The sequence below is a fragment of the Camelus bactrianus genome, chromosome 12 (genome assembly GCF_048773025.1).
Source record: "Camelus bactrianus isolate YW-2024 breed Bactrian camel chromosome 12, ASM4877302v1, whole genome shotgun sequence".
Taxonomy (NCBI): domain Eukaryota; kingdom Metazoa; phylum Chordata; class Mammalia; order Artiodactyla; family Camelidae; genus Camelus; species Camelus bactrianus.
The window spans coordinates 39369888-39396296 of record NC_133550.1 but is presented as its reverse complement, the minus strand read 5'-3'; the positions used below and the strand labels follow the sequence as shown (position 1 = coordinate 39396296).

The window sequence follows — 26409 nt, the reverse complement described above, 5'->3', positions numbered from 1 at the left end:
ACTTTGCCTGGATTTCTCTTCGGTACCTACCAGCACAGATAAGAGGGGTGACTGATGTATTAGGAGAAAAAGTAAAGGAAGGAATTAATGAAATCTGCTAACCCCCCACCCCCTTTTTACTTTAATTTATGATCTGCATACAGTGGGTTTTTTTGCTCCCTTGACTTGAATCTCTTCAGATTGGTCATCGATGTTTTGCCTTTGGGGACATAACAATTGTAGTAAGTTTACTTCCTTACGTACCACGGACCTTACCTATGTTACCACTTTCAATCCGCACAACCCTGTGAAGTGAGTGCTATGATTTCATGGTTTTTCAGAATGAGCTACTAAGGCTCAGACAGGGTAAGTTGTTTGCCAAAGGTCACACAGCTTGTTAGTGGCATAGTCAGGATTTGGACTCAAACTCCAGGGCCCACCCACTTAATCCCCATCCTTTACTGCCTTCCTGTGCTCTGTTTCATATAAAAGGTATAGCAGTGAAAAATGTTACTCAAAGTGAAAACAGGAGCTCTTGTCATAGATCAAATTAGTTGCTTCCTATCTCTGGCCCTTGGCTTCCTCATCAGTAAGATGAAAATGTAGACTAAATAGATGTGTTAAGGACCTGCCCAGAAGTAAGGTTCTAGTTTTAGAGTATTACCATGTGAGTATTTTGTGGGAAATTGTAACTTGGAGGTACAGAGTTAGTCAGTTCATTGGTTTGTATATCTCACCACAGCCCCACGGGTTTTACACTGCTTATACTGCTCTCTACAACACTACCTCTCTCTCCTCCTGCTAATGAATGTTCTTTCCTTTGTGAACACACTATCTAATCCAACTCATGTTATTTGCTTACTAAACTTGAATAAGACCCCTGATGTGAGGGAGGAAGTTGCAGTTAAGTAATTGTCAGGGTGATCTTCAAGCATTAGTTAGCCTGAATAATTTTTAAACTCCCTGCAGAAGCCAACACAATTTTTCAGCTGTATCAAATAAATGACAACACATCAGATGCTAACAGAACATAGTCTTTACTGCTCATCTACAGAAATCCCCACGTTTCCAATACTATCATTAACTTAAAGAACCAATTTAAAAGTGGAGCTAGATTGAATCAGATTTTCTTCTTTTACAGGGGAGGGTGAAGAGGAGGGTCTTTATTTCTTTGATATGTTTAAAGCATCTTTATGGTGTGTTAGTGGTAAGAGTTACAGCTCTAGTTCATATTATCACACCTCCATCAGCCTTCTAAATTCAGATATATTACATTTATTTCTTGAAAACCACCGAGTATTTGAGAACATAGTGTATTTCCTTTTCCTTTTCTCTTTTTTCTTAATTGTGTAACAACATCTCCACCAGTCACAGTGATATTTAGCCCTCTTGATCTTCAGGCTGGAGGTCAACTTAGCTTCTTTCATTAGTTATCAACGTAGATAGGCATTTGACATAAAATTAGGCAGCAATGAACCAGCTTACAATTTCACATGAATAGTAAAAAAGAAATGAATAATTTCCTACTTTTTGTAGATAAGAAATGTTACCAGTTAGCATAACTTCTTACCAGTTTGTCATTCTCCATTTCGAAATGCATTAGTAATGGGATATTGTTTTTCTTTGCCATGTTCTTAAGTTAGAATTCTTCAGAAGGCATCTATTAAATACCAACTATGAAGGACATATGTTATTGGTTGAATCAATCCATATTTCCCTGAAACAGATCAAGAATAATTTCAAGGAAAAGAAATGGTCACAACTACGTATCTTGAGTTCCTCATATGCCCCAGGCACTATGACAAGCCATTTTACATGTATCAATCTGTCTCATTCTCACCAAACCCTACCAAATAGTTGTCATTATATCCATGGGATAGATTAGGAAACAAAAGTTTAATGAGATTAAGCACTCTTCATAGGTTGCATGTCTAATAAACAGTGAAGCTCTAACCCAAATCTGTCTAACTCCAGAGCCTATGAGATTAACCAATGGCAGGCAGATGGATGCTAATGGATCACAGACTCCTCTCTCTGGAACTTCTTCAAAGCAGTAGAAACGTGAGCTAAGAATTTTATATCTAGTAAAACTGACTTTCAAGTATTTATACCAGAATAGAATGGAGTTAACTAAAAAAGGGTTCTTGAAGAAAATGAGTCCTTATCTTAAGAAAAAGTACAAGATTTGAATTAAAAGAGTGAAGAATATTCTTGATAGGGAACAGCAGAATAATCAACATGGAGGTGGTAACAGTGAAAAGATCAGATCTTCTAGGGACTCCTGGGGCACATGACTGGGGAGTTATGCCTGACACCAGTTAATAAGAGGCTAGGGATGCTTGTCAGAGTACCATTATACACATTTCCTCCATTTTTAATCGCATTATCACAGTCATTCAAAAATATTGATTTATTTTGCTGTAGAGGGTCTGCGTGGTTGCTATGCCATTGTTTTTCTTCTTGCTCTTGTCAAGGCCTCTTCTCTGAGCCACAATCTTGGGATGGACACTCCAGTAATCTTTTTTTTTTTTTTTTTTTTTTTTTTGGTGGCCAGAAGATGCAGGGGTGGGTAGCTGTTGACAGATGAATTTGATTCTGCTCTCCTCTCTGAGGTTCTGTGCAGGATTTATTCCCTAACAGATATTTTAAAAAAACAAAATTCACCTGCACTCTCACCCTGATACTATTTACATATTTCCATATCCCTTCCTAGTCTCTGTCAAAATGCATATCTGCTTACAATCTGTTTACATGGCTATCTCTTCTTTAAAGAAGACTCCTTTAAAGAAGGCTCCTTAAAGAAGGGACTGTCTTAATAACTCTTATGTCTCTAAAGCCTATCACAAAGTAGGCTTATAAAATAGGTGCTCAATACATGTTTAAAAAATGAATGAATGATTCTTAAAAAAAAATATTGCAGCCTTCTATTTTTCATCAACAAAAGGTTTTTCATGTATATTTTTACATGGCCTTAATAATTACCTTTATTGCTCCTTAATATGCACATCTCATTGATATATTATCATTTAACCATCCCTTTATGTTGCCATTTGAGTTGTTTCTAATCTTTCGAAATTCCTTGTGTACTTTATTAAGTAGGGACATGACTTGATAAAGACAAAGATTTGGAGGAAGATAATGTGAGTATGGTTGGCCAAATGGTTCAGAGGTAGGGAAGACAGGAGACATCTCAGTCACATAGAATGGATCTGATGAGGTAAATAAGGCCAGGGTTAAGACGGCAGTTGCGGAAATGGAAAGGGAAAACCAGTTTCTACATCTACTGCTAAAGCTGGAAAGATGTAATCATGGATTTACCCCCTGTTTGGGGCGAAATATATGACAAATAGGGGGGATATTGTCCTATGATGAAGAGCATTGTTTTAGCACCACGGACAGCTCCTGGGCTGTCAGGCAGGGGCTCTGGGTGGTATGGGACCATTATTGCTGTCAGTGATGGCTCCTTTTAATAAAAAGCAATAAATAGTATTTATTGAGCATGTGCTCAATGAAAGCTTTACATGAATTAACCTATTTAATTCTCACAAGGAAACAGGCACAGAAAGGTCCCCCAAAGTCACACAGATAGCAAGTAAGGCAGAGCTAATTTCTGAACTCAAGTAGTCTGGCTCCAAAACCCATTACACCATAATATAAGTTAAGAAGTTTAGACATTTTCCCTAAAAGCTTGAGAAACCATCAAAGAGTTCCAAACAAGCTGTAACAAGATAAAATCTGGATCTTAGAAAAAGCATTCTAAGATTTTCCAATACCTAATATAATGAACAAAAACTAGCTCAGAGAGAGGGCAACACATTCATCCTAAATAAGATAGAAATGGCAAAGAGACTACATCAACTATATAACAGTTACCAAAAAGATCTGACTGGAGATGCCCTTATTAAACAAGAGTGAGATGAAAAGAAATTACATGGCAACCATGTAAATTGGGGTAGAGTAAAAAAAGGGAGCACTGGGGAGGAAGTGAACTATGAAGAAACCAGTCGGGAAGAAAACATAATGCCAAGATAAAGGAGATCCCCAGGGAGACCTGTGCACTAGAAAGACCTTAATAAGAAAATGAATCTGAGAAAATAAGACCCCAAAATCAAGACGATAAAATGACAGAGGGAGAGTAAAGACAGTTCAGAGCTAAGGAAATGAATCAAGAACTGAAACAATACTGTTATATATCTAATACATAAATTAGAAGTGCCAAATAACAGGAAAGACATGATTGAAAATTGAATTAATGGCATGGAGAAAAAGCTTGAGATAATTATGGCAAATACAAAGGGAAAACGCAGAGGGAGTAAAGCAATTAGGGAGAAGATTATTAAGAGAACCAAGATAATCAAACATAAGGATAACTGGTGTCCCTAATTGGTGTAGAGAATCCAATCAACGCAAAAAAATACGCATTCAGAAACACAATATAGAAACATTTTTCCTAAAATGAAGGAAGAACTGAATCTGCAGAGGAAATTTTCCACTGTATGCTGGAAAACCAACCAACAAGCAAACAAACAAAACACCCATAAGTACTTCTTGAAAAAAAAATCCAACCAATCAGGACTAGGAAATGAATTTAAAAAAAAAAGAATTCAGGAACAGAAGACACCAAGGCAAGAGGTAAAAGTACTGAAGAAAGGCAGGGAAGGTGTTTACATAAGAACTAAGACAAAGAACTGATGGAATTCTAGCTGTGGAACAAAATGTAGGTGCTATGAGTCCTGACAAATTAAAAATAATAGAAAGATTTTACAAATCAGGAAGTGGGAGAAGGCAAGAAGGAGGAAGTAAAATGCTAATTACCTCATCTTTGACCTGTAGAGAACCAACTACAATCACCTAGAAGGGAAACATAAATCAAGAGGAATATTGTAACTTCAACTTTAATTATTTCCTAAACTTCAACTTCTTAATGATTTCCTAACTTTTTTAACTTCAGGAATGTCTTATAAAAACACTTCTCCCATGGTGGGGAAAAAATTATCTGAATTATTACTTCAGTTTAATTTTAGTTTTTTCTTCTGTAAACGTAAAACAAATTCGGTTCTTCAATTAAAATAACTCTGGCAAATAATCACAAAATTCCCTCTCTCACCTTCTAACTTTATATAAAATAAAAGAGACTTCTTGAATTATGTTACATTTTTCTAGATGGAGAGATGGTTTCCAGTTTCATAGAGATATAATTGACATATAACACTGTATTAGTTTAAGATGTGCAACATATTGATTTGACACATACATACATTACACATGATTTTCACAATAAGTTTAGTTACCATCCATCACCTCACATAGTTACAACGGCAGGATTACTTTCTTTTCTGGGTGGTGAGATTTTGAGGAATGTGCTGCTTTTCTTTTTTGAACTTTCTATATTGCCTGAAATTTTTGGCAAGGAATGGATATTTTTATTTAAAAATAATTACCTCTTTATCATAAATGATTATGGCTGCTCTATATGATTTGACATGGAAAGATTTCCATCATACATCTTGCTGAGTGAAAAGTCTGGTTTCAAAATTGCCTTTGCAGTATATTGTCATTTAGGTAAAACCTACATAACATTCATGCTTATATATGCATTAGAAAGTCTGGAAAGACAAACACCAAAATGATAACAGTATTTATCTCTGAAGTTGGGGTAGAGAATTAAGGGAAGAGCTTATAATTTCAGCATCATTTTTAAAAACCTTTTTATTTAAAAATGAAACACAGATACAAACACAAACAAAAGACAAATATGTGGCTTTTTAAGTTACTAAGGTGAACACCCTTGGAACCACTATTCAAGTCAACAAATAGAACTTTGTCAGTCACCCAGAAACTCCTCTGGTGCCCTGTTTCCTTTCCTCCCCACAAAAATCAGTATCATCCTGACTTTTAAAGTTTGAATTTCTTTACATTTCTGTATGATTTTATCACTCAAGTACACATGTATTTAAAAATAATTTGATACATTGTCTCTTTTAATCTGCAGATTCCCCCTCCATTCTTTTCTTTTCCTGTCTTGGTTGAAGAACCCTGGGTATTTGTCTTGAGTTTCCCACAGTCTGGATTTTGCTGCTTGCACAGTTACGTCGCACTTCAATTTGTTCTCTGTCCTCTGCGTTTCCTACGGAATGGCAGCTGGATTCAGAATGTATGGCAAGACTACAGGTGCTGTTGCGCTTGTATCAAGAGGCATCTCGTGTCTGGCTGTCTCTCTTTGGGTGATGTTAGCAGCTATTGAACAACACCTCAATTCATTGACTTTTTAAAGATTGCAAAATAAACATTTCTACATGCCTCAATAAAAATAACAGCTATAAAAAAGATTTCTAATTCTGCATTTCTTTCTCACTCATTAATTAAAATGCTTTTATATAGAGATAATTTCCCCCATTGGTTACCCAGTGTTATAGTTTATACAGAAAAGACAAGAAAAATACTTGATTCTCTTTCTTTCTTTACCAGTTTTCAAGATAATGAATTGATACCCTATCATTTTCTGAAAGTAATAAATTATTTTTAATATTTCTATGAATTTATGGGTTAAACCTATTTGGTGCATTTTAATCAACTGCAATGATTATCCTGTCTGAAAGCTCAAATTGTCTCATCTTCAGCTAATAAGAGCCTCTTCAAATCAGCTTCTGAGGGGTTTTTTTTGCCATGTCCCTACAAGTGTTTGCTACCTTCCTCACTATCAAGTATGACAAAATGTTCCAGGTTCATCTGGTATATTGTCTGTCCCAGATAGGAATCAGCTATTTCTCTGAGAATTAAACGTTTCTCCAAGAAGCCCTAATTTAATTTAGTGGTAAATTGTATTTCAAGACCACAATATTAGTACTAAGCATGCTCTATGTTTTTGCCTTGGTCACAAATTTAGACCTCTGGATGTGTATGATTCATATATAGTCTTACAGCCTTAGCTCTGTCTTCTGAAGAGGCCTACATTCTGTACATAGTCTATAGACTACAGGCTATATATATGTAAGTCATATGGACTAAAAACTAGACAGACAAGACAGACAGACAGACAAATTATTTCCAGTTTAAATTTGTGTAGTTTTTACTTAACCTCTTTTGTTATATCCACAGTTTTCTTTCTTCCAAATGAAAATCCTGGTTCCTAAGAACACAGGGGATGATAGAATTAGAATATCCTATATTTACCTATTTACTTTATCCCCAGACTGTCTCAGAGTAGCAATGCTGATACTACTAAACACTATTACTGAAAACACTGAAGGACATTTTCACATTTACTTTCCCTGTTCTGCCCCCTCATTTTTCAATAGTTGTGCCTTATCTACATTTTCTGATCATACAGCCATTACATGCTGTGCTCTCCTCCTTTTAACACCCATTTTATCTTAATTTAAAAACAGCCGTACTTTCAACTCTCACCACCAGTCTCTTATCTGAAGTTTGTTCTCCAATAGAATCCTCTGAAAAGGTTCATGGAACAATATTCCCTGAGTTCTTGAATGTTGATAATAGTTTGCCTACTAATGACAGCTGTCAGGTAAAACACTTACATACCTGACAGTCAGTTTTACTGTACATGGTTCACATTTTCCTACCTTGAGTGTCTTAAATTAGTTAAATATGTGATTCTGTTTTCTTCTGGGGTAAACTGTTGCTTTCATAAAGTCTGACACTAATAAGATAATTTTCTTTTCCTGTTTTGCTTAGATGCTCAAATGATTTTTTCTTCTTTAAAAGACAGTGAATTTTCCAGAATGTATCTAAGTATTGGTAGTTTTGGTATCATATTCTCATGTGCAGCATGTTCTTTTCATGTGTACTTTTGAATTTTTTTTTAATTTTGGGGAAATTTTCTTGAATTATAATTTTATCATGTGTTCTGTTCCTTTCCTTTAGTTTTTGTCTTCAGGGATTCCTATTGTCTACATGGTGGATCTTATTTTTCTATCTTCAGTATTTGTTACTTTCTCCTGAAATTTTTGTTTCTTTCTTAATTTGTTAAAGAAATATCATTCTTTCCACATTCTGTTTTCCTTAAGGGCCCATCTGTTGATTTATTTGTTTTTAGTTTAGTCTTCATTTCTAAAGTTTCTTTCTTTATTTCTTCCTAATTCTTTCCTAAGTTCGATCATCTCATTAAAATTTTTTTTCTAATTTGACTTGTGCTCATATCTTCTATGACTTTCTTAATATCTTCTAGCTGGCTTTTAAATAGAAGGTTATAGTTTTGATCTGTTCTGTGCACATGTATTTCTGGTGTGATTCCACTGTCTAGATAGATGTTCTGTGGTGCACACCTTTTTTTCTTAAAACAACTTTGTGTGGGATTTGAACTTCATACTTTTTATTACTTATTTTTTTATGGAAAATTAGCTTTCCTGAAATTTTAGGAAGAAGTGTGGCCCGAAGTAGCTCTAGTAACTTCATGGAACTCCCTTTTCTGATGGTCTAATGAGGATCTAAAAAACATGGCAGCTTGCTCTGAGATTTCTTGGATCTCTTTCCTTCCCCCACTTACCTCTGGCTTTTTTCCCTTCTCTATTGTCTCCTTCCACGGTTTCTTCTCAAGCCAGTATCCTATCCTGAAAAGGGTCCCTGGCTGGTCAGTTGTGAGAGTCTGTAACAGGCTGCTTCTGCTCCTTCCATTTTTACTGGAAACTCTCCTGCTCTTGGCGTTGGCGGGCTCTTCCCAGTTACAGCTGCTGTTCTCAAATGAGCCTGCCCTGCGTTCAGTGCGTGCCTGTTGACTGTTCTGGGATTCTCCCGCTCTCCATCCCATCATACGCCCCACTGATTCCCTCTGCTTTCTCTGCACAGATGTTGATATCATGCATGTATCTGGGGACTCGGGGAATATCTTGTCACCCAGTTTTATTGTAAATGTGTTCACGGGTTTTTGGTTTTGCCATCTAGTTGCTCTATCTGTCTGTATTTGGCAATTCAGAGAAATTACAAAAACTATGCCGCAGCTACCAACTTCCCAGCTCATCTAATTTTACTATATTTTTACAACAGCTATGTTTATCAGAGGAAAAAAGCAATGATATTTCCATTTGGGAAAGGAAAAAAAGATAAGTCTGGCTGCATTGTACTGCATGGCTTTGGGGCTTTGGGGGAATTAAACAGATATGATCAGCTGGTATGCACAAGTACAGCTGTACCTTTGTTAAAATATTTAAATACTTCCATTTCAACTAGTAAGTACCACTGCCCCAACCCGAGGTTCTCCCTTGAATGTCCCTTCCCTGGATCTGTGGAGTCAACGTCTATCATAGGCAGGGTCCTTCAGGATCCTGTTCCAGCTCAATGGCTCACTGGTCGGTGCCCCTGTGCACTGTTGGTTAAATAGTCATTGCATATTACCTCTGGACAGATTACACAGGATTTTGAGATTGACAATATGTGAGAGACAATATGAGAGAGAGGATGACAAAGGTGTGTGCCTTCCTGAATGGGCCTCAGTTGAAAAGTTCAACCAGTATTTCTTAAGCATTTCCTCTAAGCATTGCTGGGCACTGTGCTACGCCATGAGGGTACAAAGACAATGAGACAAAGTTTGTGCCACTGAGGAGCCCACAATGTAGTGTAACCTGCTTCTGGGGCCTCTGGGAGGATACCAATGTTGTCATATTGGGCTACAGAGCTCAGTCTCTGAGCAGAAGTGAGAGCAGAGAGAAAAGTACAGACACAATGACAAAGCTCTTACTTAAGCCATCACTTTAACAAGCTCAAATCTCTCCACTTTTGGAACAGCGACTACCATGAAAGGCCGGGCAGCTAATTAAAACACATGGTAAATAAACCAGGCAAGGAACAGTCTGTCCTTGTACACAGCGAATCAAGCGGTCTTCTTAGACACAAAGCCTGTATCCTTATCTATAGAGTGAATCAGTTATTTTAACAGTTCATGTTCTGTGTCCTAATTGGATTAGCAAAGCTTACTGTGAATACTGAGGAAAAAAAGATCTGGAATAAAAGCATGCTGGAAGCATAGTTTGTCTAAACAGTAACAACAACATTTTCTCCTAAGAAAGATTTTTACCCTCAGGAATGCAGCAGTTGAGAAGACACTTTAATTTTTGTTTGCCCAGTTACTGGAAGCACAAAGATTTGGAGGGCAAAAAATTAAATAGGACAAGCTACTGTCAGAGACCAAAAAACACCATGAGGGGAAATAGATTATCTGACACCTTTATTCTCCTAAAGTCAATAAATTCCAATTGATCACATGTATTAAACAAATACATATTTAGTACCTACTGTGTGTCAAGTGTCGTTCCTTTTATTACCAAATTCCACTTACCATTAGGGAAGTTAATATGCAGGAACCACTGGTGTAAGGCCCAGCCTTCCTTCCGTAGAAGAGGTATAGAAATGCAGTGTTTCCCACAGTGGAGGTAATACTTAAACAGGAACCAGATATATATTGTGATCAGGACATTACTGTTTATACCTTCAGTTAGGCCTTCTGAGAGAATGAACACAGTCATAGAAGTTTGATTAGTCTGTAGGAATTTATGGTGCATTTGGGAACCCCCTGCCTCAGATCCTGTTTGTGAAGTGGAAGAATCAGACCCTGTAAATTATCACCTGACAAAATGAGAATGTTACATTGGCAACTGCTATCATTAACTTCTAGTAATACAGTGGTTTGCAAGATAGGAAGGGGACATACCAAAAATCTTGGTGGGGAGGCAGAGGGAAATAAAAGGAACATTTTCTAATTATACATTCTCTCTTAGTAAGAGATTTTTATATGGAAATGGTTGTGAGCTTTGGGGTCAGAATGCTAAAATTCAAACCCTGGCTCTAACACTCATTACTTGTGTGACTCTGGATAAATTATGTAGCCACTATATGGCTCAGTTTTTGCATCTGTAAAATGAGAACGATGTCATTAATGGTATCTGTTCATTCAGCTGTTTTGAGAATTAAATGAATTAACATCTCTAAAGCACTTAGAAAAGTGCCTCCCTCCTGGATCCCAGTCTGTTGTGTCTTGTTGACCCAAGTGGACCATCCTAGGAAGTGCCCCAAACCTTAGACCATGGTAGAATCAAGCAGAGGAAGAAATCTGGGGGGCCATCTGCTCTTATCCATTCTGGAATCCTCTCTCTGAAATCTTGGTCAAGTCATCTGGCCCCTACCTGAAATACTGAAAAAACCTGTTCCATCTCTGAGCATTTGAAAGTTCTCCTTTGCATTGAGCTGGAGTCTGTTTCACCGTTTCCTCTGGCTGTCGCTGTCTGTTGGAATCAGAGATAACAAGGTTATTAATATTCCTTTAAATACTGGAGGACAGCAAATGGCATACAATTAAACACACAGGCTCTACAGGCAGACTGCATGGGTTGAATCTCGGCCTCCCTACTTATTGGTTGTGCGAACCTGGACAGCTTAATCTTCTATGCTGCAGATTCCTCATTTGCAAAATGGGCCTACTAATGCCACCAATTTTACCAATTTCTTAAATTTCAAGATCGATTTTATTACAGCCAAAACAGTGGAATTAAATGTACATGATAAACACACACACACACACACACACACACATTTTAAGTTATAGGGAATATAGTTTATTTTGGCAGAGAGTGTTAAACAAAATTAAAGTTGCATACATTATTAACATAACTCAACATCCTTAATTTGATGTAAGTGTGATACGTTTCTTGCATTCCTGATTTCTGCTAAATCACCATAACCTAAACTGCTTTATAAAACTGACATGCTGAAATTTAATTTTACTGTTTTTGTTTATGCTCTGATTGGGTTGTTGTGAGGACTGGATAAATATATTTAAGGAACCTGTTGCACAAGATTCAATTAGTATCATCGATGTCATCAAACATACATGGTACCTAAGACTCAATGAACGTCATCAGTAAGTTGATATCCGTGATGCTGTTGATATCCCTCTCGGGCACTTGTTTCTCCAGGGTAAACATCCCAGTTTCCTTCATTTTTCCTGTTACGATTCCCAATACCCTCTCAGCCCTCTCCTCTGAGTGAGCTCCAGTTGCTGGTATTCCTCTCCAGGGTTCCACCTCCGTTATTTCTCTTTAACTGTATCCTCAGTATGGAGCTACAGACTCTGGTGGGTTCTGGTCCACAAAGAGCCATCCTATCCCTAGTTTGGTTGTTTGTTCATCCACTGATTCATTCACAAATGATTTTAAGTGTCTATATTTTAATAAATGGATCCAAAGAGAGAAATGGCTTTTTTTCAGTGAGCATATCATGCTATTGACTCACACTGAATTCACACTGGACTAGACCAAGGGTTGGTAAACTTTTTTGTAAAGAGCTAAATGGTAAATATTTCCTACTTTGTAACCAATATGGTCTCTTTTGCAACTACTCAACTCTGCTGTTGTAGCATGAAAGTAGCCACAAAAACAAGCAATAGCTGAATTTGGCTGATGAGCTATAGCTTACCAAATTCTGAATGAAAACATATAACATAAATAAGTCTTTTAAAACATATGATCCAGAAATTCCAGTTCTGGGTATCTATCCAAAGAAAATAAAATTACTATCTCAAAAAGATATCTGTACCCCATGCTCACTGCAGCATTATTTACAATTGCCAAGATATGGAAACAACCTACATGTCCATCGATGGATGAATGTATAAAGATAATGTGGTATACACACACACACACACACACACACACACAGTTGTGTTGCTAAGAGAGTAAATCTTAGAAGTTCTCAACAGAAGGAAAAAAAAATCATAACTATGTATGGTGATGGGTTTTGTGAGCACCAATAAACACATTGTGGTGTTCATGTCACAATATATACACAAATCATTATGTTGTACACCTAAAATTAGTACAACGTTATGTCAATAACATCTCAATAAAAAATAATTTTAAAATGTCTTTTCCCCACCTCTCACCCCCTGCCCAAGCTTGTGCAGCTGGTTGCTTTGTTGTTGCTTTCTTTTGTTTTTTAACACACATGCAAGGCCTTTCATTGACCTCCACTCTGCTTTATTTTGTTGGACTTGGCTCATCCTACATCCTGCCAAGATCTGTCTGAGCCCTGATTTTGCCACTGTCCAAAGTAACCACTATCTGTCTTAACTTTATAACATCTGCCAATAGTAAATGTGCCTTTGATATATTCATCCAAGTAAGTGGTTAAAATTTTGAACTGGAAAGATCTGGGGACAGAGCCTTGAAGCATGCAATAAGCCACCTATCTCCTTGTTAACTCTGCTGTGTCCTCCAGAATTAAGCCTGGCCTCACCTTGCAGGAAATTATTCTTACAACTTGCCTCCCTTTCCAAGCCTTCCTGCCCAGGCTGAGGAGGATGTCTGTATTAGTCAGCTTTCTCTAGAGAAACAGAGCCAAAAGGATATCTATTAATCAATAAATCAATTGATCAAGATTTAGTATAAGGAACTGGTTCTCATGATAATGAAGACTGAGAAGTCCAAGATCTGCAGTGAACAAGCTTGAGACCCAGGGAAGCCCATGGTACAGTTCCACTCTGGATCCAAAGGCCTGAAAACCAAGAAAGCCAATGACGTCAGTTCCAGTCCAAGTCTAAAGGCACAAGGAAATGGATGTCCAGCTCAAAGACAGTCAGGTAGAGAGAGAATTCTTTCTTACTCAGCCTTTTATTCTATTCAGGCCTTCAACAGATTGAATTGGATAAAGCTCACTCATAGTGGGGAAGGTCATCTACTTTACTCAGTCTACCCATCCCAATGATAATCTCATCCAGAAACACTCTTACAGACACTCCCAGAATAATGCTTAACCAAACATCTGGGTTCCCCATGGCCCAGTCAAGTGAATACATGAAATTAACCATCATGATGCCCTTTGAATTTGGCCCATAATACCCTACATACATCTCTGCCATAGCACTAGGACTGCTCTGTAATTGTGTCTCCTCAACTAGACTATGTGCTCCATCCTAGGGCATGGCCCAGAGTCAATGCTCAACGACTGTTGGCCAAATGAATGAATGAATGAATGTGTGGCTTTGTGTATGTGTCTTCCTTAGCTTCTTCCCTTCATCAAAAATTACTTCTCTTATTATCCTCCTATGAAGACCAGTTAAATTCCTGGAATTTGATAAACTATTTTGAGATATGGTATAAGTAAGAGATAATAGCTCAATGTACCATTTCTTCCAGGATTGCTGGAGAGGTGATATTTTAAGAAGGGTGTCTAATGTCCTTATTGGAAAGGTCTAAGTAATATGGCAATTTCAGACACCCTGGAAGAAATATTTTTGTAAAAGGATGCAAATGCTTTGTTATCCTCCCCAAATCATACCATGTTACCTTTTCCTTATTATGCCTTTGTATAAGAAAAGCCTAGACACAGGTTCTTTGATGAATACACATAAATGTTTATAGGCTGCAAATAATATTAGTAAATACCATCTGGGGCCCATAGAGTTCTTTCAGACTTGTCCCCAGAGAGTCTGTAACAAAGCAACTCATAGCCTCACTTTGAAACCAATATCATGCCGTTCAATTATCAGAAAATTGCCTGTCTTGAATTTAGTCTCATCTTGAGAATAGACAACAATAAATAAAGATAAAGCTGCTATTATGTTGTTGTTATTGATAATAAATTATTGAAAATTATTGAGTAACTCATTTACACTGGTTATGGGGCAGATCAATCCTTTATCCTGAAAGACTTAGAGCAACCTGATTCCTCTTTAGTTAGACATTTGATAAAGCACTTCCTTTGTCACTAACAGTTGAAAACTGAGAATTAAAACCTGGGATTTGTTTCCCGAACATAGCTCTCTCACCTTTAAATCAGAGTAAGGGTTGCAAATGGGACCAAATCTAGCTGGCAGAAATGTACGTTACCTTCCTTCCTGCCTTCCCTCCTCCCTCCTTTCCTTTCCTTTCCTTTCCTTTCGGTTATAAAGTTTGACTCTCTTTTAGCAGAGCATGCACTCCCCAACCTCAGCAGGGCTCCCTCCATTCCCTATGCCCCACACCAGGTAAATATGCATTAAATCACCTTCCGGGCCCCTGAGGCATTTGAGGTTTAGACCCCTGCATTTGGGACATTGAGCAATTTGCAAAAGGGAGGGATAATTATAATAGTTATTGTTTTAGAGCATTTCCTATGGACAGGCATTGTGCTGTATGCACTTTCCATATATCCTACAGCTTTATGAGGCTAATGAGCCCATAAAGTTTAACCAGCCCAGGGCCACAGAGCTGGGGGCAGGCCTGGTACCCAGACGGGCCTCTTCAAAGTAAGTCACCACTACAGTCTATGAAAATAGAACTTCAGATACTATTGTGAAGCAGTCACATCTGATCCTCTTCATTCTTAAAAATTTAAGGAAATACAGAGGCTTTAATCCAGCAGCAAACAGAAGGGAGAAGAATATGCTACCCTCAAATAGTCCACTTTGGCAAACTGACTATTCTGAATTAGTTACTTGAGAAACAGCCTGTATAAGAGGGGCACACTGAACTTGCTTTGTCCCACTGAAAGCAGAGGACAAATCCACCTGAAAGGTACACTCCCTGTTCCAGGAGAACAGAAGGTATTTTTATCACCAGAAATGGGGAATTTAGGACTGAGAAGGCTATATAAACAAACTTTGTTAGGTCTTCATTAATTTGATCCAAACCCCTTTGTCTTGTCAATTCTTCATAAATTTACTGTTTCTTTGTCTAAAAAGTGTCAAAGTTGCCAGCTTTGGTCACGTCTTTGAGTCTCATACTTTCACGGGATTCCCTGTACATAGAGAATTAAGCTTGTTTTCCTCCTGTTAATCTGTCATATTAATTTCATTATTAGGCCAGTCAAAGATCCTAGCGGGGAAGAAGGGGACATTTTCCTGCCCGTACAAAACTATGACAGCATCTGAAATCCAAAGCCCAGAAAAAGGAATAAGCAGACAAGCCCCAGAACAAAAACTGTAAACACTCCTAGATTTGAAAAGGAAAGCCTAAAAAACCTGGGGATGAAAGTCTTCCTGAGGATATTGTTAAAGTAACTGATCACATGTGCATGTGTATGTGTACTATATTTTATTTTGTTAAATATGCTTTTATAACACCATCTCCCATGTGTAAAACCTTATTTCTCTGGGGACAGTGCAGGCAGAGCACTAGAGCTGATCATTAGTAACTGTGTCTTCAGAACCAGGACGAGACAGAGGAAGGGACAGCAGAAAACTGCCTGCCTCTGAAAAACTCCAGACTAGTCAACCCCCAGTGGCAACAGGGTAAAATACTGAGGCACAGTCCCCTGCCCTCCTGGAGCTTAGAATCTAGAGGCAATGCCAATTCTTTCCTCTTGAATCCTATTTACCCAGAACTTCAAATATTTCTGGCAATCATTTTCAAGCATAAAATGTTTGTGAAACAGGGATGGATTGTACCTTCTAGAAGTATCTTGATCCCAGGAGGCTATGGACTGAGTTGTGTCTGTCCCAAATTCACATGTTGAAGTTCTAACCCCATGTGACTGTCCTGGACATAGGATCTTTAAGGAAGATTAAGGTTAAGTGAGGTTGTAAGCCGCCCTTATAAGAAGAGGAAGAGATACTGGAGGTCTCTCTCCATGCGCACGCATTGAGAAAAGGCCGCCTGGACATGCAGCAAGGAGGCAGCCTTCTGCAAGGCAGGAAAAGGGTTCTCACCAGAACTCGCCCACGCTGGCACCCAGATCTCAGACTTCCAGCCTCCAGAACTGTAAGAAAAGCAATCACTGTTTAAGCCACCCGGCCTGTAGTATTTTGTTACGGCAGCTCTAGCCACCTAACACAATCGCACACGTGATACTGCCGTGTTTAGAGTGATGAGGGGTACAATAGCAGCAATATTAAAATGGCATCACTCAGATGCTCCTCATCAGTTTAAGGGCTCGCTGGGCATCTGTTACTCTGCCTGCTCTGCTTCCCTGACTTCCTTCGGGGAGCTCCTCATCTCCAGTCCACAGCGTTCACGCGGAGCTGTCAGTCACAATTTACTGCCCTACCCTGGCCATGGGCTTGCTCATTGTGCCCGATCACCCTGACAATGCTGATTATAACTGGTCCAGCAGTCGGCCACCTCAGAGACAGGACTTATCAGAGCCCTTCTCCGCATTTATAGCCATGCATTACTAAGCATGTACATTTAATACACATTGAGAAAATGTGCTGTTTCTGCCAGTCTTGCTGAGCTGGGGTCATAAAGACTTGGCTGAATGCAGGAAGCCTGACTGTAATGGGAGAGAACGAGGCTGACACACGGAGGAGAGCATGGAAGAGAGTGAATGTTATGTAGATGCCTGATTCCAGCCATGTCTCACGCCTGCTCCTGGCTCCCCAGTTAGATAAACCAGCGTATTTCTTCCCTTTTAGCTTAAGTTAGCTTGAGTTTGATTTCTGTCACTTGCACCCAAGAATCTTGATTTATACCAGCTGCTCATGAGCCCCTGTGATTTAGCCAGAACCCAGGCTCGGAGTTGCCTTCATCCTCCAACACGGGCTGTGCTGCTGCTCTTCTCTTCAGAACACGGGAAGGGCAGGGTTTCTTCTCACCGAACTTCCCTCGGCCCTGACCTACACTTTCCCTCCCCTCCCCTCCAGGCCTTCCCAGCCAAGAAACCCTCAGTTTTCTTATCTTTAAAATGGAAAGAGTTACCTGTAAAAATACTAAATCACTATGCTCTACACCTGAAATTAATATAATATTGTAAGTCAATTATACTTCAATTTTTAAAAATGGGAAGAGTTGCTGTGAAATAATTTCATAAAGTATCTAGCATATTGTTTGCCAGTAGTAGGTACGTGGCGATGTCAGTTCATATTATGGAAAATTCTCTACATGGTGCTGAGGACTCCCCTAGGCTGCCATGTAGCAATCTTTTCTTTTTCTCATGAAAAGTAGAAGTAAGGAACCGAGTTCAATATCTATTGTTTTTACAATAAGATCTTAGTCCCCTCCCAGAGAAAGGCTGCCCATTTGCAACAAGGGAGGAGAACATATGTACATCAATGTGCTGCTTAAAATTACACTTTGTTTAGAAATCAGTCTTCCTTACTTTTCTTCAGTTCAAGAATGAGAAGAAATCTTTCCTTCAGTGTTTGAAGAGGAGGGCTGGAATTAAATGTCAAGATGGGTGCTTAATTTCTGCTCTGAGGAAACTAACAGAGAGGTTAGCAAGCCTGCCTTCCCAGGCACGGTCACTGGGACAGGCCTGCAAAGGCTTGGTTGGCTCCTGGGCAACTCCTCTGCTGTCTCCATCACCACCAAACGGGAGATACCACCCTTAGACGGAGGAGAGTTTGGAAAACTGAAGAAGCCCACGTTCAGGCTGCAAACAGGAGCAGTCGGGCTGTTACCTGGATGGTGCATCTGATATGATAGCAGGTAAGGGAGGTGCAAAACCCTTCGGACTGGTCTTAGCTTCCTGGGATCCTGCAATTTCCATTATTTGAGATAAAAAAAGAACTAAAGTACAAACTGCCTCACAGAGAAGCTTCTGTTATCAGTCACACCTTGCTAAACAACCAACCAGAGCAGGGCCATGCCTACACATTCTTGACAAACCATTAAACCATCACACTCAGTGGGCCAGCCTCAGCCAGGGCCCTAGCAGGCTTCCCTGCCACGCTCAGAGTTCTGAGTCATATCGCCTCGCAGGGAAAGCATTCCATCACCCCTGAGAGCAACATCACCCCATCTCGGCCTGGTGTGGACTTTCACTTCCCCTCTCCTCCGGCCCCATCAGCTATGGGAAACCGGCAGGCACTACGTGTACCAGACACTTGTGTGCACTTATCTGGTTCAGTCCCCACCCTGTGAGGTGGGTACCTATCCCCCTTCTATAGAGGAAGAAACAAGGCTTAGAAATACTCAGGAACCAGTTGGTAAGTGGAAGAACTTGCAAGTTTATGTGACTACAACACCCACGTTCTTCCCCACGGCAAGAAGTAGTTTCCACATATTTAAAACTCTCATTCTTAAGGCCTGCGATGAGGGGAATGGGCTGGCACACCCCCAATTAGCTTCACCGGCTTCATCTTTCTAATAATCTTCATTTCCTTCACTCTTAAACAGAAAGCTGTCCTATCAGCACCACTCAAAATATTTACTCACCCGAGAGAGAAGAGGCTGTTCTCCAGTGTTCCCTCAATCAGCCTCAAGTGAGCCTGGCACGTGGCTCCTCAGTCACTGCACACTGCCTTCATTTGCATCTGTTCATTCACTGAGCGGGTCAGGACTCTTTCTGCAACGCCCTGCTGTCCTCAGGGTGGCCTGCAGCCCCCCTCATTATTCCTCAGTCCACCGGGCCAGGGACCAAAGCAGATGATCCAGCTCTAGGGCTGGAGACCTCTTCTGGTTTCCCCTCTCAGAGACCAGTTAGTCACCTGCCGTGGTCCACACGTCTTGCTCTTCCACACAAATGACACCCAGGTGCACGGTTCATCACGGCACTTCTTGAGAAACCTCTGGCTGACAAAGTTTTAAAAAGTTTTCAAACAACCATCACGTGTGCTTCCATTCAGTAGCTGGAACCAACCTGGGAGGATAGGATGCGGGGCGATGTGTGTTGTCCTGTGATTGCTGATTCCAGACATTCCAGATGTCACTCCAGATACGGCAGCAGGGTGGGCATCGCTGGTGGGGTGTCTGCTGCTTTGTTGGTTTAGGGCCCTTGCTCACCCCACGTCCATTTTCATTCATCAGTAACTGGAGACAGCTGTCTACCAGGGTGGTTTTTTTTTTGTTTGTTTGTTTGTTTGTTTGTTTGAAATGGTGTTTAATGTCATTTTATTTTCCTAACATGTCAGGTGGATAGCCAAGGAAATTTCTCCCAAGAGTCCTTGGAGGTTGTTTTGAGCTGAAATCACACCACCATGGTCGGCTGAGTCCTAAATGAAAAATAGTGCTCTACATCAAATTAATAATTTAGGGGAGAAAATGTACAAACCACAGTGGCATGTCCACCAGCATGATCTCCAGCTTTAGACACAAAGGGATGACAGAGAGGCCAGAGTCAGTTAGGGAGCTGAAATCCTGGAGACAGAGAGAATGAATAATGGTAACTGGGTCTCTGTTCATCAACTGTGGCAGATCTGAAGGCAGGAAGAAGAGAAGGGAGGAGGGATGACATTTTTAAATGGATTCATTTTGTGAGAGGACCGCTAGGTGAAAAGCAGTGGGTCAGAGCTTATTAGAAACTACAGCTGATGCCTTAAGAAAAAAAAAATAAGACACTGGAGAGGAAGAGTGATGATGAGAGAGAAAGCAACTTGACAAAAGCAGTTTATAAAACTAAATGTACAATATTGTCCAATTTTTGAAAACTACGAGAGAGAGACAGACACTATGCATGTGTGTCAGGGTTCTTAAGACTGATTTTGCAATAGAATGTTCTGGAATTCAAAAAAAAAATACAGATTCATTGTCCCTACCCCTAGGGGTTCTAATTTTTTAGCCTGGTTTGGAGCCTAGGTGTCTGTATTTTAAAAAGCTTCCCAGGTTGCTCTGATGCCGTGTCAGCATTGAGAACAACTAGTACATGCAGAGAAAAAAAGACCAGAGATAGCTTTATGGAGTATTTTTGATTTAATTTTTTCCTGTAGTTTTTCTGGATTTTTATAAATTGTCCTATGAACATGCATTACATCTACCACCAGAAAAGGTTATTAATAGAAATTAGAACTGAACTTATTAGGAAAAACCGTCCCAGGCAACAACAAAAAATAATAGTAATGACTACTGCAGGGCTTTATGAAGGGCTTCCTGAGAGCCAGACATGGCTTTATTAATGTTGTCACTTTGTCCTTACAGTAACCGTGTGACCGGTGTACTAGTAGTTCAGCCGTTTTATTGGCAAGGAAAGCAGAGGCTCAAGAGATTCCAGCTCAGACAGCGAGAGCGGACAGACACAGCATGAGCCCACAGACAGCTCCTCAAGAACCCAAGGCTTGCCTTCCACGCCACACTGGCCCAGGTGGAAGAAGTCCTGTGTGGTCCAAACACCCACCTGGGCAACCAAGGGCTCCCCTCCAATCCCACCATCACAAGCCCTCTGGATCCTGGGCCTCACCTGTGCCTGCTTTGTGCTTCCCAGAGTCATGGGGAGTTTCCTCTCTGCATTCTCATCAGTGTGCTATTTCTTCCAGAAATTTCCCAGAGTTTGCTACTCTCCTGAAAGGATAACTCTGTCACCATGCAAGCTAGAGAGAGGGAAAAAGAGAGGAGAAACTGAACACCACAGGATATTGGCTGGCTATTAAGACACATTATAAGAATCCTTTTTTTTAAAAGTCTTAATTGGTTTTTTGATTGGAGTGAAGAATGAAGTTCTCTGAAGGGCCCCAGGCCATTATACATGAGGCTACGGATGTGAAGTTGAACAGGGCTTTCCCCTGGGGAGAGGACAGAGTGCTCATTGGACTATTTCCCCATTTCACAGATGGTTGTGCCAAGTCATTAAGAAACTTTCTGAAAGGGGAAAAAAAATGAGGCCGATGCCCCAGCCAGAACCAAAGGTCTTTTCTAGTCTACAAGTGGTTTGTAGATTTTAAAGATTTAAAAAAATCAGCAGATATTTAAATTCATCCTCTTTCATGGTACAGTTGTCAGATAAAATACAACATGTTCAGTTTAGATTTGAATTTCAGATAAATAATTTTTTGGTAAAGGATGTCCCAAATATTGCGTGGAACATATTTATACTACAAAAATATTCACTGTTTATCTAAAATTCAAAAATATAACTAGGAGTCCAGTACTTTTGTTTGTTAAATATGACAGACCTATTTCATGGGAAACATAATTTTATTTTCTCCTTGGAGACTGTTTTCCCTTCTAAGTGTCATCAGCTCAATGATTTGAAGAAGCATAAATCAGAAAATTAATCTCAGCCCATTTTTTTGTGCCAAACTCCCACTGGGCCAACTCCTTCGGTAGTCACGTAAGTGTTGTATGTTCCAAATGTACACACACACACACACATGTTTTACATACATGCATTCACATCTACCCACACACCTCCAATCATGCACAGGCACATATGAGCCCATGTGCACACACGCAGGGCACCAACAGACTCCAGTTTCCCCTAACATTCTAAAATGGAAATCCCTCACTCACTGTTCAGCTTTTCATGGCTTTCCAAACACATAATTTTTTTTTTTTTTTTGGTCAGTTCTTGTCTATTCAAGGAGAAAGTCATGTCTCCAGCTTGCTTTGTATGCCCAGCTACACTGACTGGGATTCCCACAGAAAAGGTTGGCAATAACACCTTATCTCTTGTTTTTCAGAAAATCTGACTTTTTCTTTCTTGCCATTGCATTAAACTGCCTATTTTAGTATAAAGGCGATGACCATTATCTTAGGATCAGATAATGAATGCAACTTAGTAACAAGGAAAAATACAAAACTGCAAATTGAAAACTTGTGCTATGCAATACAAAACAATTAAAAATGAGAAAGAAGAAAAATTTTAAGTAGCCTCGGGAAGTAGTATAGCATAGTGGTTATATGAATAATTCCTAGAGCCAGGCTACTTGAGTTACTAGCTGGCCAAGTTACTTAACCTTAACTGTAAAGCAGAAATATTAACAGTGTTTGCCTCGTGAGGTTGTTGTGATATTTAAGTAAAAAAAGATGTATGAAACAGTATAATTTACTATTATAATTACCTCTTATTTGTCACACACAGGGGTAGCCTCTTTACATATATAATTCCATTCCATTGTCAAATGAATGTGAGATGTGTATATAAGGAAATGGAGACTCAGAGAGGTTAAGAGACTTCCTCAAGGTCACACAGCTAGCATGTAACAAAGCCAAGATTTAAGTACCAATCTCAGTACAAAGACACTGTTCTCTAGTTACTCAATTTTAAGACAACAGGTAGAAAGTACACAGGTGGCAAGGTGGTAGCTCTTTAGGGAGGAGACAGAATTACCTCCACAGTGATGGTGTCTGTGGAGTCGGGGTGGGGGTGTCAGGAGAGGTTTGGTGCAGTTGGTAGAGAGTATAGGATGCTTTGTTTAATTACAAACCTCACCCAAACATCTGCTAACCAGATTAGGACCTTACTTTCTTGTGACCTCTTGTGACCTCTCCAATACACTCCGGAAGGTGGAAAGACCTGATCCCAGACTCTGCCTGACTCTCCCTCATTAGGGCAACGTAAGACAGGGCTGACCCACCAGTACTGGGTGTGTTCTAGCAGCAGCCCCAGGACTCTATTCTCAACCCTCTTCGCTAGTTACACACTTGCCCTCGATAATTTCATTCAGTCCCTTTAATATAATCTATAGGCTGATGATTTCCAAATTTATGGCCCTAGCCCAGACCTCTCTCCTGAACTCAGTCTCACAACTGTGTACTCAACATCTCCACTTGAATATTTAATACATATCTCAGACTTAACAAGTCCAAATGGGATTTTACTCAAAAAACAAAACAAAACCAAACCCTGGCTTTACCTCCAGTGACCCAAGTTCAATAAATGACAGCTCCATTCTTCCAGTTGAGCAGACCTAAAGTCCTTCATGTCTCTTTCTCATGCTCTGATATCCAGTTCATCAGCTCATCCCTCATCCAATCCTGATGGTTCTACCTTCAAAATATATCCAGACTCAGCCTACCTCCCTCCATCTCCACCCCTGGTTCATGCCATCTGGCCTTCGTCAGGACCACTGCAGAGACTCCTAGCTGGTCTTCCTGCTTCCACACTTGCTTCCTGCCATGGTGTAGTCTTCACACGGCAGTCAGAGCACTCTTGTCAAACATGACTCAGATCATCTCACTCCTCTGCTCTACTGCCTCCAAAGGAAAGTCAGAGTCCTTATGATGGCCTGAAAATCCCTCCATGATTCATAGCCCTCCCTGGGCTCTCTTGGACCTTACCTCCCATCACTATCCCCTGCTCCAACGGCTTCAGCTCTGAGGCCTCCACTCCAGTCCTTGCCCATGCTGAGCTGGCTCCACATTAGGGCCTTCGCACATGCTCTTCTTTCTGCTGAAGAAGAAGAATACTCCACCACAATGCCCTCACTCCCTAGTGTCATTCAAATCTCTATACTGCTCAATCTCCCCCTGCCAGAGGGGGCTACAGCAACACGCCATCCTCACCTGGGCACTCCTTCTCCCTTTACCTGCCTTATTTTTTTTCACACCATTTATCACTTCCTGATGTGATCAGTTCATCTATTTGCTTGCTGTCTCCATTCTCCAGAAGGGAAGATCCATGTGCACAGAGATTGTGCCTGTTTTATTGACTGCTCTTTCTGAATCCTCAGTGCCTAGAAAACTATGTACACCCAGAAGGTGCACAATAAATATCTGGTGAATGAGTGAACAGAAAGAGACTTGTGTCAGCAGAATAGGAGCTCTACTGACCACTTCAGCATCCCTACACTAGAATCAGGCTTTTAAAAGACTACATTCTGCACTCTTTTCCAGCTTAGCAATCAAACCTCCAGTGGGGGAATGGTACAGCTCAGTGGGGAGGGAGATAGCTCAGTGGTAGAGTGCGTGCTTAGCATGCACAAGGGCCTAGATTCAATCCCCAGTACCACCATTAAATAAATAAATAAACTTAATTACCACCCGGCAAAAAAAAACATAAACAAAAACCAAAAAAACTAGGCAATAAAAAAATTTTTTTTTACACAAACAACAACCTCCTGATGATCCTGAACAAATCTTCTCTGGCTGGCTGGGTTTTGAGTTTTGTAGTTCTGCTTGGTTGGATCGGGTAGAAGAGACTCGTGGGCAAAGCCACACACAAGTCTCCCTGCATTGTCTCTGGTTCCCCACGTGCTCTCAATGGAAATGTGTCTGGAGACAGTGTTCTAAAGGCTCCAAACCACCCAGAAAACAATGAAAACTTCATCTCTCAAGTAGAGAAGAAAAGAAATCCATCGCCCTGATGCCCACTTCCATGGAAACTCCGCACTGGTTCAGAAGGCCAGTAGTGACAACACTTTTATCACCCTCTTTTGTCGTTCCAGGGATTGTGTTTGCAGGCACACACTGAGAGGAGGAGGCCTTTCAAATTGAATGCACCAAGCAGGAAGCTTTCCAAAACCCAAATTAATTATTTTCAGCAGTATCTAAACAATTATTATTTTGTATGGAGTTTGCCAGTCAGAGACTTTGGCACATTCATTAGGGACCCTCAAACCACGCCAAGTCCTCAGCCTCTCAGCTGCAGAAATCCCGTCACCCCACAAATAAGCAAAGCTATTAGAGAAATGCTTGCTGATTCAGGTAGGAGGCCTCATCCAATCCTCTGGCTTCTGCTGCGACTCCTAACAGCTGAAGTGTTGCCTCCAGAAGCCTCGCATAAACATCCAACACTGCCAGGGTTGAACGCTAGAATATGCAGCATCTAAATGTTTGTGTATCTCTTCCTTAAGGGATTCGGGTATGCTAAATCAGAGCTCTGTTAATTAATCATTTCTCCAGAATTATATTGGCAAAACTATCAATAAGGCCAGATACGGAGCATCCACTGTATGTGGTCCTTCCAAGCAGGATCTTGAACCCAAGTCTTGGGACCCTACAGATGGGACCCAGGTTCAAGGACGCACATTCCATTTACATGCAGAGGACGATGCCCAGTGGAACAGCTTGAACTCTGTGGTTTTTCTGATACCTGGATCAGTCATAACCCCTCTAGGATTCCTGAGTATTCAACCAGCACAACTTTCTAGTTCACCTTTTAAGTATATATATGTACACGTACACTATATTTTAATTTGCCATCCATTTTAAGATGCACCATTATTTTATGTAAAGCTAAGAAAGAAAATCATGCTGCCAATTAAATTAGGACAAGCCATTGATTTTAAGTTTTGTCCTGATCAGAGATAAGTTGTAAAAAATGGTGCATCTTACAATTACGTGTGTACACATGTGTGTGTGGGGAGAAAGAGAAAGATGTAGTTAGGGAAAAAAACTCATGCAAGTGGTTTGGAGTCCTTTTGATAGTATTTTCACCATTTCTAAGATTAAAGAAAATTATTACACTGCTTTTAAAAATCTACTTAGGAATTTTAATAGAATTTTTTAAATTACAAACTGTATGAAATTATTTCTATTTTAGACTCTAGTGAGCAGGCACTGAGTTCTCTAACGTGAAAATGAATTATGTAATTGCTCTTTTTGCTTGCTCTTCTTGCAAAGGGCCAAACCAGGTTAAGTAATGTGGCAAATTAAGTGATGTGGCAAATGGCCATCATTCTAAAATCTTGAATTCACTCATGCACTCATTCATTCTTTCATGACTGCCTTCCAACCTCTTGTCAGTGGTAATTAGGCTAGAACTAGAATGATTTCAAAGCAACCTTTCCGCTTTAACATTCAGCTTATACTAATTCCAGTTTGATTTTTAAAATATAAGAATCAGCTGGCATTTAATGAGCATGCGTGTAAGGCACTATGGTTACTGCTTTCCATTCAGTGTTTCATTCAATCC

General features: G+C 40.0%; 1 long non-coding RNA gene across 1 annotated transcript; it reads right to left on the bottom strand.

Moving 5' to 3' along the window:
• Nucleotides 1–283: 283 nt before the first annotated feature.
• Nucleotides 284–24291, bottom strand: LOC141579424 (uncharacterized). Its single transcript, XR_012510741.1, has 5 exons — nucleotides 23835–24291; nucleotides 21016–21145; nucleotides 19059–19834; nucleotides 16613–16662; nucleotides 284–11213 (listed from the first exon to the last, which is right to left on the bottom strand). It is a non-coding gene; the product is annotated as an uncharacterized LOC141579424 (long non-coding RNA).
• Between the last annotated feature and the right edge of the window lie 2118 nt (nucleotides 24292–26409).